The sequence below is a fragment of the Xenopus laevis genome, chromosome 7S, assembly GCF_017654675.1.
Source record: "Xenopus laevis strain J_2021 chromosome 7S, Xenopus_laevis_v10.1, whole genome shotgun sequence".
Lineage (NCBI taxonomy): Eukaryota > Metazoa > Chordata > Amphibia > Anura > Pipidae > Xenopus > Xenopus laevis.
The window spans coordinates 47,623,356-47,638,355 of record NC_054384.1 but is presented as its reverse complement, the minus strand read 5'-3'; positions in this window follow the sequence as shown (position 1 = coordinate 47,638,355).

The following is a 15,000-nucleotide window of genomic DNA, read 5'->3' as shown; positions in this document are numbered from 1 at the left end:
AATTGATATATATATATATATATATATAAACTTTTCCTGGAGTGCCCGCACCTCTGACGCTGGTTGGTTGGAGGTGCTCGATCAAAGTCTTAATACAAGCTTTTTGACACAAGACCCTTGGTGCTGGTGTTCTGCCTTCATACACGTTCTCACAGTGTGCAATCCAACATTCAGCTTAAACATCCCTGTCTTCCAAATAAGCAGACCGTCTTGTAATCTAACTTGTTTATTGATAACAGGTTGTTTGACTGTAAGTGGTCAGTTGCAATTGGTAAACAGGAGCATCGACGTATGTGTGTCGATCCATGTTCGCGGTAAAACTATAAAGATACAAATGGTTTGTATAAGTATATAGCAAAAACATATGAATAACATATACAGCAGCATTCATTCTAAATCAGTATGTCTGAACATATTACATTAGCACTAAGCACATGTTGAAGAAGATGGCTGACGACCTATAAGACCGCATCACTGGCTATCTACTAGTGCAGTGATCCCCAACCAGTAGCTCGTGAGCAACATGTTGCTCTCCAACCCCTTGGATGTTGCTCCCAGTGGCCTCAAATCAGGTGCTTATTTTTAAATTCCTGGCTTGGAGGCAAGTTTTAGTTGTAAGGAAACCAGGTGCACTGCCACAAGAGCCCCAATGTAGGTTGACAATCCACATAGGGGCTACCAAATGGGCAATCACAGCACATATTTGGCACCCCAAGAACATTTTTAATGCTAGTGTTGCTCCCCAACTCCTTTTATTTCTGAATGTTGCTCACGGGTTCAAAAGGTTGGGGTTCCAACTAGCGTAACAACTACTAAATGCAGATTAGAACTATCTAAAACATCACTAAAGAACAGACTATCCTGAGACTTGTATAACTCTTACCAGATATGCTGGCTGTGGGGTAGTGGAGATTTAAGAAGCAGGAATGCTAGAAGAGCTATGCAAATGTGCTGTAAACAGTATGGTGGCTCCCTTCTCCTTTCCAGAATGCACTAGCTACCCACAATGCACTGTAGTTGCATAATTAAGAACAACTTTATTTATACAAATGTAAGAAACATAGGTTGCAGTGGATTTCTACTGCCGCTAGATGGCGCTGTTACGTAACTAGCTAATACAGATTCTAGCTTGTTGAATAGTAATGATTCTTCAACCCTTGATGTGGGGCAGAACACTCCCCGTCTGGCGTCAACGGACGTCACTACTTGTCTTCTCAAGTGAAAACAACAACACAAGCTCTGTTGTTGGTCTGAGGAATAGTTTGCACTCGCCAAGCTTCCAGATTTTGACCTCGGCCTTATGTACATTCCCATCCTTGCTTGGAAACGTGTTGTGATGAGGCCCAGTGGCCATTCGTGCCGATGTGATTGGTGGTCTTTCATGAGCTTGACATACCCAGGTCTGATGTTCGGCTTGTTAGTTTGCCACTTCCTTCTCGACTGCAAGGTAGAGACATACTCTTTTCTCCATTTGTCCCAGAAGACATTAGAAAGACTTTGCAGCTGCCTCCATTGACGTCTATACAGGTCTTTTTCAGTAAATTCTCCAGGTGGAGCACTCAGGGTGCTGGTCCTCTGTGTGAGTAACATGGCGTTCTTGCAGTGATGCCAACCTTTACAAGGTTTCTGACTCACAGGTAATGTAGATGTGTAGGACTTATATGAATCAAGATGGCTATCGCACGGACCAGAGACATCCAGAAGGAGAACCTGCTGAAACGATGGGATTCGAGTTGACGATCAGAAGTCACTGTGTTAAGAACAGACACTTTGGGTCGGATCTCCTCATCTGCGTCTTGGTCTATCAATTCAAATGTGTCACATCCGATGTTGCAAGCCGTTGGACGGTACAGGAACGCAGGACCTGTGAACCATGTTGTGGCTTTCAGGTGGCAGGCTGCAACGTATCTGGTTGCGTGGTCTGCGGGATTATGTTGTGTAGGCACGTAGTGCCACTGTTGAGGACTAGTGGATCTCCTGATCCTCAGCACTCGATTGTAGACGTAGACATAAAAGCGTCTAATTTCGTTGCAGATATATCCTAGGACTACCTTGCTGTCCGTGTGGAACTCAACTTCTTCGATTTCTAGGCCCATTCCTGAAGTTATAAGTTCAGCCAACTCTACCGCAAGCACAGCAGCGCAGAACTCCAGTCTGGGTATCGTGTGTTCGCGGAGAGGTGTCAGTTTGGCCCGACTCATGGCGAATCCTACATGGCATTGTTCTACAGCAGCGATTGCCTTGATTGAAGCATCGCAGAAGATATGTAGCTTTTGCATCTTGACTTCTGTAGATGGTATGGAAGCATAGGGTCGTGTCACATGAAGGCTGGTCAAAGCTTCAAGAGACTTTTTCCAACTTGTCCACAGGTCCTTGTTCTCTGTGGAAAGCGGATCATCCCAATCAGACATCTCTGTTGTGAGGGCTCTTAACATAATTTTGCCTTGGATGGTGACAGGTGCTACAAATCCCAGAGGATCGTACAAGCTGTTTATTGTAGATAGAACTCCTCTGCGTGTGAAGGGCTTTTCTTCTTTGTCCCAGAGCAAACCGAGACTCCATTGCATGGGAAGGAAATCGGTGTCAAGATCCAAGTCCTTAAGGTCGCTTGCATGGCCTTGGTTTAAGAAGGTTTCCATTAACTCACGGCTGTTGGAGGCAATTTTGTGTAACCTCAGATTAGACAAAGCTAGCATCTCTTGAGTCCTTTTTAAGAGACTGATTGCCGACTCATTCGTGGGTGTGGATTTCAAGCAGTTGTCCACATAGAAATCTTTCTCTACAAAGGATCTGGCATCTGACCCATACTTTGCTTCACCCTCTTGAGCTGAAAGTCTGAGACCATAGATAGCGACTGCAGGTGAAGGGCTGTTTCCAAAGATGTGCACCCTCATTCGGTACTCTAAGATGTCTTCGTTAGGGTCATTGTTGCGGTACCAGAAGAACCTCAAGTAATTTCTGTGTTCCCAGGCCTGGATTTGCGGCAAGGCCGCATAGGCCCGGGCCTAGGGCGGCAAAAAAATAGGGGCGGCATGCCGCCCAGCCGCACTATGGGGACGCGTGCGTCCCCATTCAATTACAGCAGCTGCGCCGCGAAAAAACGCCGGCGCGCTGGGAACCGGAGGTGAGGTGGGCGCTAGGACCGCGCGGCCGCCTGGTCGGACCGCGCGGCCTAGGGGCGCCGCACATTGAAATCCGGCGCTGTGTGTTCCTCCTTGACGAGGAAGCAGTGGAAAATCTGTTGTATGTCGGCCATGAATGCTATGGAATCTTTACGGAAACGTAGAAGTACCTCTAGAAGTCTGTTGTTGAGGTCTGGACCAGACAGTAAGACATCATTTAGTGATAAGCCTTCGCACCTGGCACTTGAGTCGAACACTACTCGTATCTGGCCTGGTTTTTTAGGATGATATACGCCGAATGTGGGTAAGTACCAACGCTCCTCTGAGTCGCGGAGCGCGGGTGCCATTTCTGCGTGGTTGTTCTGGAATATTCTTTCCATGAAGGTAAAGAAATGTTCTTTCATCTGTGTCTTCTGAAGTTTGTGCTTGAGGGAGATAAATCTGTTATAGACAAGTTCTTTGTTGTCAGGTAAGCGTTGTCTCTGGGGTCTAAATGGTAAAGGCACGACCCAGCTTTTTGACTTGTCCTTTGTCATTCCTTGATCCATGATCTCCAAGAACAGTCTGTCTTCTATGGACATTGCGACCTTGTTGTCTTCTCTTGACCTATGGAAAACTGTACACCCTAAGTGATCTCGTTCACCATCGCAGGCGTGGTCTTCGCTGGAAGGATCCATGAAGGGACAAGGGACAGGATCTCTATGTGGCATTTCTTTTATCAGGAAACTGTTCTGACATGTTTGGAATAAGGAAGGACGTCTATTTTCAAGTGTGTTGATGAGCATGCAGTTGACAGAGATCGGCTTGTGTGCTCCTCCTAGACAGACGTCTCCTACGATGACCCACCCTAGGTCAAGTCTCTGGGCGTATGGAGCGTTTTGGTAACCGTTAATCTGTCCTCTAGCTTTGTGAACACGTAGTATGTCTCGTCCTAGGAGTAAGGCTATTGGTGCTTCTGGATCCAGTTCTGGTATCTGGTGAGCTATACGCTTCAGGTGGGGGTGGTATGCTGCTACTTCTGGTGTAGGTATCTCAGAACGGTTGTCAGGAATTTGGTTGCACTCCAGTATGGTTGGCAGTGACAAGCAGGTCTGCCCGTCTATGGACTCTACCTTGTATCCCGTTGCCTTCCTCCCCGCCGTCTCCAATGTACCTGCATATGTCCTTAAGGAGTAGGGAGAACCGGGTCCTATGATGTTGAAGGTGTCAAAAAAGGTGGATTTTGCTAAAGACCGGTTGCTTTGATCGTCTAAGATTGCGTATGCCTTGATCGCCTTATCTCGGTGACTGGCCGGGTAAACTCTGACAAGGCAGATTTTCGAGCAGGACTTTCCTCCAATCACTCCTTTACAGATCTCGCTACACTGAGAAGTGACTACTGTGTTGGTTTTGTTAGTGTCTGTCTGCTTCTTTTCATGATCCTCTGTTTGGTGCACTGCCTGAGAGGGTGGTCCAGGGTGGTCCACATTCTGAGCATGACACACTGACCTCACAGTTCCTGGCAAAGTGCGATGTTGTAGTGCAGCACCTGAAGCAGATGTTGTTGTCTTTGAGGAACTCTTTGCGGTCTTCTAAAGTCTTTTCTCTGAAGGCTCTTCATTTTAGTAAAGAATGTGGTTTCTTGTGCAGGGGGCATTCTTTGTTAAGATCTCTGTGTCCGTTCCCTTCTTGAGAAGACTTAGACAGCTTGTATGGAGAACCTGTGGAGGCAATGTTAGTTTTGTGGACTGCCACTGGTGTTTTATGAGGTCTGACACCAGGGGTAGTGGGGCATGACATTGTGAGATCAAAACTGGGATCATTTCTGATTCTTGCCTGTTCACTGACAAAGTTTACAAACACCTCGAAGGGGGGAAATGGTACATTATGAACCCGTTTATAAGTAGAACCATGTGTGACCCACTTCTCTTGTAGGTTATAGGGGAGTTTTTGAACAATCGGATTGACCCCTCTGGCGGTGTCTAGGAATGCTAGCCCTGGTAGATCGCCTTCTTCTTGAGCAACCTGTACCTCTCTTAACAAGTCACTGAGCTCCCTGAGCTTCTGGTAACCCCTACTCACTATTCTGGGAAAGTTATCAATCCTTTTGAACAAAGCATTTTCAATGGCTTCTATGGACCTGTAACACTCATCAAGTCTTTCCCACACCATCTTTAGGCCTCTGTCAGGATAGTTTATGTTAATGTCTCTGATTCTTTTGGCTTGTTCAACGGACTCGCTTCCAAGCCACTTTACCAGGAGGTCTAACTCTTCCTGATGGGAAAGGTCTAAGTCTCTTATGGCGTTTTGGAAGGAGGCTTGCCATGACCTGTAGTTCTCGGCCTGATCGGTGAACTTTGTAAGTCCCTTGGTAACCAGCTCCCGTTTAGCAAAGAACTTAGCAAAGTCCATGATGGCCCAGTTAGCATTAGTACAACCCGGTGTGCTGTTATGCTGCACGTGTGGTGTATTACCATACCTTTTAAGAGCTTCTGGCTTAGAGCAGTCAGTATAATGCCGTTCTGATGCAAAAGGTGTCCCTTTAATTTGGGGCAAAGGTTGTAGTCTCTGCTCCATAGAGCGGTAGTTGTCAGCATCGTTTGGTCGCATATCGTCCTGCCTATGGTTCAAGGTAGGATCTTTGGCACTCTTTATAAGCTGGCTGATGTACTGGCTCATAGTTGTCCTCTGTCTTGGGATGTTGGTGGATGTATTCTGAGACACGCTGGGCTGGATCTTGTTCGTCTAGGTCTGGCCCAAGTACTCGGCTGTATTTCTCAGATCCGGAAAACTCCAGGGCTTCCTGGTATTCTGCTTTGGCTATTGCGGCTGCCGCTTCTTTCTCTGCAGCTAGTCTTTCTAGCGACGCTTGCAGATCTACTCGTTCCTTTTCTAATGATGCCCTTGAAGGGTTAACATGCCTACGTGCCGATCCTTGCAGACCTTTGTACTTGTTTTTCTGTACGACCCTGTACTGTCTCTTCTTAGACAACCTTGCATAAGCAGCATCATGTACCATAAACAATGTTATCAGCTTGCCTTAACCAAAATATCTTAACTAATACGCATGCACACATTTGGCTGTTATTTCTCTCTTTCCCATCCTGAATGCTGAACCTATTACAAGACATATACTATGCTAATACGTCACTATATTGGGATGTCTTTGCTTATACCCTATATAAGCCTATGTTTGGGCTACAATAAACGGAACTTGTTATTCTGATCCACTCGTTGGTGTTTCTTGGTGCAAGTTCCCCGGATCCGGAATACAAAGCATTGTTGGCCAGACGAAATCCATAGGCTCCAGTAGCAGTCGGTTCTGTTTCCCCAACAGCCCTCTCTTTCTTTAGTTGCATCTCTTGTGCAGCGAAGGAAGACTTTACTTTTGCAGCTTCAGCTTCTGCACGTGCGAGAGCAGCCATTTCTTTTACGGAGGATTTGCTAGAGCAGCTTGCTTGTGATCTGGTTTTGTATGATGATGCTCGGCTAACAGACATTGTGCCTGTTCTGCCGGCTGCTTAATGTCTCTTTGTGGACTCAGTCTATATAGGACCGGGCTTCAGCGTGGTCTGGATCGTGTCGAGCTGCACCCTCACTTCTTGTCACTGACCGTGTGATAGACGCTGCAATCGTGTACGCGGAACCGCGTGTGTGATGGCAGCTCCGTTTGGTCACATCCACTATCGTTGCTAACCAGGATCTGTTTTACTGTTCTGCCTTCATACACTTTCTCACAGTGTGCAATCCAACATTCAGCTTAACCATCCCTGTCTTCCAAATAAGCAGACCACCGTCTTGTAATCTAGCTTGTTTATTGATAACAGGTTGTTTGACTGTAAGTGGTCAGTTGCAATTAGTAAACAGGAGCATCGACGTATGTGTGTCGATCCATGTTCGCGGTAAAGCTATAAAGATACAAATGGTTTGTATAAGTATATAGCAAAAACATATGAATAACATATACAGCAGCATTCATTCTAAATCAGCATGTCTGAACATATTACATTAGCACTAAGCACATGTTGAAGAAGATGGCTGACGACCTATAAGACCGCATGACTGGCTATCTACTAGCGTAACAACTACTAAGTGCAGATCTATCTAAAACATCACTAAAGAACAGACTATCCTGAGACTTGTATAACTCTTACCAGATATGCTGGCTGTGGGGTAGTGGAGATTTAAGAAGCAGGAATGCTAGAAGAGCTATGCAAATGTGCTGTAAACAGTATGGTGGCTCCCTTCTCCTTCCCAGAATGCACTAGCTACCCACAATGCACTGTAGTTGCATAATTAAGAACAACTTTTTTTGAAAGCATATGTTTTTATTGATTTCCAAAAAAAGGGGAGGGGAAGGGGTACAAAAAAAAGGGAAAGGAAAGGGATGATCAAAAAACAATTAAATCACATTAAACATATACATTACTGTCTGTTGCATAAATCAGCATCATGTATCATACCGCAAATACACTACAGGTAACCAACAAGAGCATTTAAGCGTGTAAAAAGACACAACTATCTCTCCTTTTCAGGGATCCTGTTCTGGGTGCGAGTCTAACCAGGGGGACCATATTTTCTCAAATTTAGAAGGACATCCTCTCGCTTCATATGTCAATTTGATGTTTACCAGTGACTTTCCTACTAGCGAGAGCCATTGCTGTACTGTGGGAGATTGGGGGGCCATCCATTTCAATACTAGAGCCTTTTTAGCATAGAATAGTGCAGTTTTGATAAGTATTCTGGACCTGATTAGGGAAGAAGGTCTTCCACAACCCTAGTAGGCAAATTTCAGGCGTACAGGTACCGGGAAAGTCCAAGTACCCATGCAAGTGATTCATTACATCAGCCCAATACTTAGAGATTTGTGGGCACTCCCATATGAGGTGGGCAAATGTGCGTCGGGGAATTTACATTTGGGGCAGCGTGCTTCGCTGGCTCTCCCAAACTTCTTAAGCTTAACAGGAGTAAGATAAAGCTGGTGTATGAGTTTAAATTGAATAAGACGATCTTTGACAGATATTAAAAACCCATATAGGTCGTCTGTGACCTCATCCCATGTGTCCGAGTCTAGGGAGGGAACCATGTTCTGCCATTTCTGCTGAGCTTTGAGGAAAGAGGCCGGTAGGCAAGCGATTAAGGACTGGTAGAGCCTAGACATCAGTTTCCCAGCTTGGGGGTCCCATAACATCTCTTCAAATTTGGGGCCACACTCCAGATTGTATAATCTGGAGTGTAAGGAATTGAGCTCTGAAGGCCTCTCTAAAATGCAGGTATCGAAACCAGTGTATCGCTGGCTGAGCAGTTAATTGTTTAAGTTGGTCCATAGTAGGGAACGTAAAGTCCACCAGTAGATCATTGTCAGGACTTACCCCGGTGGTCTAGTGGGCAGCGGGGTCCACCGCCGCTCCTTCGGCGTGGACGCCCGCTGCGCAGCTCCTGCAGCTCCGGCTCACTTCCTGGTGCTGGTTTCCTCTAAGGCGCGCGCGCCGCGCACGCTCGGTTCTTAAAGGCGCAGTGACGCTGGCGTGTGACGTCAGCGCGCAATGGCGCCAAATTCAAATGTATTTAAGGGGAATTTAGGTTTTAGTTGACCGTTGTTAGGTTCAATTTGCCTTGTTCCTGGGTGTTGTATTTACCTCTTCTGACTGATCTATTGTGTTTGACCTTTTGCCTGCCTGAATTCTACTCTGAACTCTCCAATCCTGATCCTGCCTGTCTGTGACTACTCTGAACTCTCCAATCCTGATCCTTTGCCTGGCCATCGACTATTCTTCGCTCTTGATCCTAAGTCTGATCTGACTATTCTACTGCTTGGGCTGGCCCGGCCTGCCTGTTCCTGTGGCTTCCTATCTTCCAGCATTCTTGTAGAACAGTCGTGCCCCATTGCCTACCAGAACTTATGCACCTCTCGTTAAGTCCAGGTGGCATCTGAGTACGCCGAGGGCTCCTCCCGAGGCCAAAGGCGGTCACTTAACTGGTGAAGTCGAGCCGAGACCAAGGTGCTTGGCATCTGTTCTGGTGTAGGGTGCCTACCGTGACAGTACAACGGGCCCATGAGACGAAAGAAAATGGAAGAAACTCCTGCTATTCCGCAAACCACTGAACTGCTGTATTCGACCCTCCTCCAGCGCCTCGATGAACAAGAGGGGAAGCAGAATTTCATTATTCAAGGTCTGCGGTCTCTCTCTGAGAGGTTGGATGCACAGCAATCTGAGATTCCTGAGGGGTCTACTTCGTCAGTAACTCCTGGTAATAGAGATTTTTCCCATGACCCAAAAATCCCCTTTCCTGATAAGTTTAGTGGGGATAGGGGTAAATTTTTTGTTTTTCAAGAGGCTTGTAAGTTATACCTCAGTTTTTTCCCTCACAACTTCCCTACTGGTGAGGATGAAGTAAGGTTCGTTATGACCTTACTACAAGGTGACCCACAAGTCTGGGCACTAAGATTACCCTCCTCTGACCCTGCCCGTTTATCCCTAGAAGTATTTTTCGCTACCATGGCCATGTTATACGATGACCCGGATCGTGCTAGTTCTGCCGACTCCGCTATTTGTAAACTCCGTCAAGGGAAAAGAGTTATTGAGGAGTATTGTACTGAATTCCGCCGCTGGTCAGTTGAGACGGGGTGGAATGATACAGCTCTTCGTAGTCAATTCCGGGTGGGTCTTTCTAGCCCTGTCAAAAATAGCCTGGTTAATTACCCTCCTTCTTCCACGTTGGATGACCTCATGAGGTTAGCCATTCAAATTGATAGGAGGCAAAGGGAAAGACGAGCTGAGGAGGATATAGTTTTCCCTACTACATGTATTGACGAGTCTCCAACTCCCTCGTTTCCTAACCCTCAGGGGGAACCCATGCAATTGGGGGCTACACGCCTGTCTTCCGAGGAAAGGGCCCGTAGGCGATCCCTGGGTCTATGCATGTATTGTGGGGATAAGGGGCATTTCCTAAAAATTGTCCCAAGAGGCCTGGAAATTCTCAAAACCTTTGTGGAGAAGGGAAGCTCCATTTGGGTAGAGAGATTTCCTCTTCCCAATTCGCCTCAAAAAACTTAGTACCTGTAGTTTTATCCTGGCCTGGGGGTTCTGTTACAGTTTCGGCCTTAGTGGATTCGGGGGCTGGGGGAAATGTTTTTAGATGCTGCCTTCGCAGAAAGGTATAATATTCCCCTTAATCCCCACACACCTCCTATGAGGATTTCTGCTATTGATAAAAGCCCACTGGGGTCAGGTTTGGTAACCCAAAAATCCAAAGCATTATCCATGTGTGTGAACAATATGCATTATGAAAAATTAGCTTTACACATTCTTGATGGTTCCTCGTCCCCGTTAATTCTGGGGTTACCATGGCTACAGGTGCACAACCCCCACATTGATTGGGTAACTGGGGAGGTTATTCAGTGGGGTTCCAAGTGCCAAGATTCATGTCTAGCTTCCACTCTGATGGTAGCTGGTACTTCCTTAGAGAAACTCCCTTCTGTTGAGCATAGCTCTAAGTCTTGTTCTGGGGTACGTAGTTCCCTATCGGCAGTTCCATCCGCTCAAAAAAGAGCAGTAGTTAAGTCCCATAGGGAGGTACCCAAATTTCAGGTTGGGGACTTGGTTTGGTTATCCACAGGGAATATTAAGCTTAAAATTCCAGCTCTTAAGCAGGGGCCCAAAGTTATAGGTCCATACCCTATTGTGGAAATTGTGAACCCAACCTCTGTCCGCCTTGAGTTACCTGAGATATTTCTGTTATCTAACCTGTTTCATGTTTCTGTGTTAAAACCAGCCATACAGGTCCACCAACAATCATGTCCTACTCCAGTGTTGGTGAAAAGTCTGGTCAAGTCTGATGCCAGGGTAGAGCACCTTAGGAGACAGTCCTATTCCAGGTCTCCTGGTAAGCTTGAGGGTCCAGTGGCCCCTCCTAGAGGGGGGGGTAATGTCAGGACTTACCCCGGTGGTCTAGTGGGCAGCGGGGTCCACCGCCGCTCCTTCGGCGTGGACACCCGCTGTGCAGCTCCTGCAGCTCCGGCTCACTTCCTGGTGCCGGTTTCCCCTAAGGCGCGTGCGCCGCGCACGCTCGGTTCTTAAAGGCGCAGTGACGCTGGCGTGTGACGTCAGCGCGCAATGGCGCCAAATTCAAATGTATTTAGGGGGAATTTAGGTTTTAGCAAGTTGCCCGTTGTTAGGTTCAATTTGCCTTGTTCCTGGGTGTTGTATTTACCTCTTCTGACTGATCTATTGTGTTTGACCTTTTGCCTGCCTGAATTCTACTCTGAACTCTCCAATCCTGATCCTGCCTGTCTGTGACTACTCTGAACTCTCCAATCCTGATCCTTTGCCTGGCCATCGACTATTCTTCGCTCTCGATCCTAAGTCTGATCTGACTATTCTACTGCTTGGGCTGGCCCGGCCTGCCTGTTCCTTAGGCTTCCTATCTACCAGCATTCTTGTAGAACAGTCGTGCCCCATTGCCTGCCAGAACTTATGCCTTGCACCTCTCATTAAGTCCAGGTGGCATCTGAGTACGCCGAGGGCTCCTCCCGAGGCCAAAGGCGGTCACTTAACTGGTGAAGTCGAGCCGAGACCAAGGTGCTTGGCATCTGTTCTGGTGTAGGGTGCCAACCGTGACAATCATCTAGGGACCTAATGTGATTTTGGGGCCAGTAAGAGAAGTCCTGTAAACCTCGCAGGTGTGGCAGATTTGAATTTCTCCATAGTGGTAAGTATGGAGATCGTAGGGGGGTAGATGTTTTAAAAAGTTTACACGCCATTGCCCATACCTTACAGGGGGTAGAGATGGTAGTAGGGAGCGAGTCATAGTCACCTACCCTCCTATAGGGGGCACTGCGAAGTGCCTCTAGCGAGCCCACTAGGGCTCCCAGTAGTGAGCTGCTTGGGTTGTCTTCAGTGGGATGGAACCATGCATGAATATGATATAGCTGCCTTGCTAAGTAGTACAGTTGCAAGTGGGGGAGACCAAGGCCACCCCTAACAGTGGGGGCTGTTAAAGATTCCCACGAGATTCTAGGCGCTTTGTTAGCCCATAAGAACGGGAGCAATACTGACATGACACTTCTGAAGAATGAAAGTGGGATATACACTGGAGAGTTCAATAGAGCATATAAGAATTTCAGTAAGTATATAATTTTGTACACATTTATCCGTCCCCACATGGTTACAGGAAGTTTGGCCCATGTTTTGAGGGATTGCTTGAACCGGTTGAGTATGGGGTCAAGGTTATTTTCAGCAAAGTCAGTAACTTTCCCAGTAATATGAGTGCCCAGGTACTTGAACCGGGTCACACACCGCGACCCTTTTATGGTGTCAGAATGAACTGGGAGAGGGTCAAGAGGTAGGAGCACGGATTTTTCCCTATTTATAGCTAAACCGGAATATCCCCGAAATTCTTCCAAAATGTGAAGTGTTGTCTCTAACGACTCGTCACTATCTCCTAGGAACAACAACAGGTCGTCGGCATAAAGAGCCAGTTTCTCCTCTCGAAGACCTAACCGGAAGCCCTGTATGCTGGGAGATTGGGAACTCTTAACGCTAGGGGTTCTATAGCTAGAGCAAATAGGAGAGGCGACAGAGGACATCCTTGCCGTGTGCCTCTAGATAAGGGAAAGGGTTTTGAGTTAAGGTTGTTGACTCTGACCTGGGCCGAGGGGGTTTTATACAACATTTGAACCCACTTAATGAAGTTAGGGCCAAAGCCAAATTTGGACATCGTTGCCCAGAAATATTGCCACTCCACAGAGTCAAACGCTTTGGCTGAATCGATTGACACCACCACCCTCGACCCTTTATTGTCATGATCAATTTGAAGGTGCGTATGTAGCCTTCTAAGGTTTATCGCAGTGGATTTTTGGGGCATAAAGCCGAATTGGTCTGGGTGTATTATCGATGTGATCACCTTAGCCAATCTCTTAGCCAGGATCTTTGCTATTACTTTCATGTCCGTATTAATGAGGGAGATAGGACGGTAAGAGTCCCACTTTTCAGGGTCTTTCCCCTCTTTTAGTATAAGTGTTATTAAGGCTGAGTAAAAGGATTGAGGTAGCGCGCCTGTCTCCATTGCATCCGCAAATGTACTACATAGATTATTGAGCAGTGTGTCACCCTGTGCTTTGTACCAAGCGGGGGGAAGTCCATCAGGACCTGGGGTCTTCCCAGAGGGGAGACTCGCTATTGCTTCCTGTACCTCCTGTCGAGTGACTGGACCATCTAAATAAGCAGCCTCTAGGGGTGATAGAGTGGGGAACTCCAGAGACGCTAGGTATTGATTTATTTGCTGGGGGGTGGCATTGTTGTGGGAGGTATATAGGTCGGAGTAGAAATCTCCAATGGCATTGGCAATATCGGAGGGATCAGTTATGATTTCGCCCCTGGGACCCTGCAACCTAGGAATTGCCGTAGGGGAACGGTGTGGATGGGACAGATATGCCAGGAGTTTGCCAGCTCTATCAGCTTATTCAAATACTCTCTGGTTAGAATACAGGAGTTTCTTTTGAGTTAGCTTAGTTTGGACTAATTCCAGGGATTGCTGGCTCTGCGTGAGCCCGACATAATTGACATCGGTTGGATCGGATGCATATATAAATTTGGTAGCCGCCTCTTCCACCTCTTTTTTAGCCCTTTTTCTAGCCGATGATATGGCATTAATCAGGGTACCTCGAGCCACTGCTTTGGAGGCATCCCAGAGAACATTTGTGGAGGCCGAACCAGCATTACTACCCCAGTAATTGGCATATTCTGACTGACTTTGTTCCAACACTTCTGGGTTTGAGAGCCAGAGTGGACTAAGGCGCCAGCATCTATGTGTTTTCCCCATGCCCTCCCATAGGGTGAGTGCGAGAGGTGAGTGATCCGAAAAAGCTCTTTGTAAGTACTCCACCTGTTGGATAAATTGAGTGAAATCGGGGCTGCACACTGCCATATCTATCCTGGAAAGTGTTTTGTGGGTGGCTGAGTGGCAAGAGTACTGTAGTGTGGTGGGGTGTTTCCATCTCCATAACTCTAGTAGTCCCATATTATTTACCCAGTCATTCAGTAAAGAAGAGTGGGTAGAGGAGAGTCCCAGTCTGTCTTTATGGGCATCCAGAGTAGCATTGAAATCACCTAGTAGGCATAAAGGGACAGAAGGAAAATTGGCCAGGACAGTGAATATATGTTCCAACAGAGTTAGAGAGAATGGGGGTGGCGCATACAGATTTACCAATATCATTTCTTGATAAAAAAAATTACAGTGCATAATAATGTATCTACCGTAATGGTCCGTCCGTATGGACAGTAACTCAAATGGCATGTTTTTCCGTACCAATATAGACACACCTCAAGAGTAACATGAGTACGTGGCATGGTAAGCGTGAGCAACCCAACGTTTTTTGAGAGCTAGAGTTTTCTGTCCCATTAAATGTGTCTCTTGGAGAAGTAAAACTGAGGGGTTAAATCGCTTGACATAGTCAAAGAATGCTGCACGCTTAAATTTAGAGTTCAAGCCCCAAGATATGATTGTAGGGGAACTCATGGTGGAGGTGTGTCTATATGAGTGCCAGGAACAGGAATAGTGGATTCGAGCCGAAATGGAGGTTGCATAAGGAAAGTAAGCATCTTAAATGTAGTCGCAGTGCATTGCATAGTCAGGTTTAACAACAGACATGTATCTTGAACAGTATAACTAGCAGTCGCCAGCTGGAGAGCCGGTTTCTGCATACCCTGTCTACCCCCCAAACTCGGGTAGACCTGTACCCTAAACATAGAAAGCAAACCGTTAAACTTTTAGCAGGAGGAGTAAGGAGTTCAGCGATCTGGTGTAGTTCCTGTGCCACCCATAAGAGGGGGCTCCCTGCTGCTGTGTTAAGGCAACCATATTTCAGTCATATGGGAGGGTAGGTCAGCCATGGTCC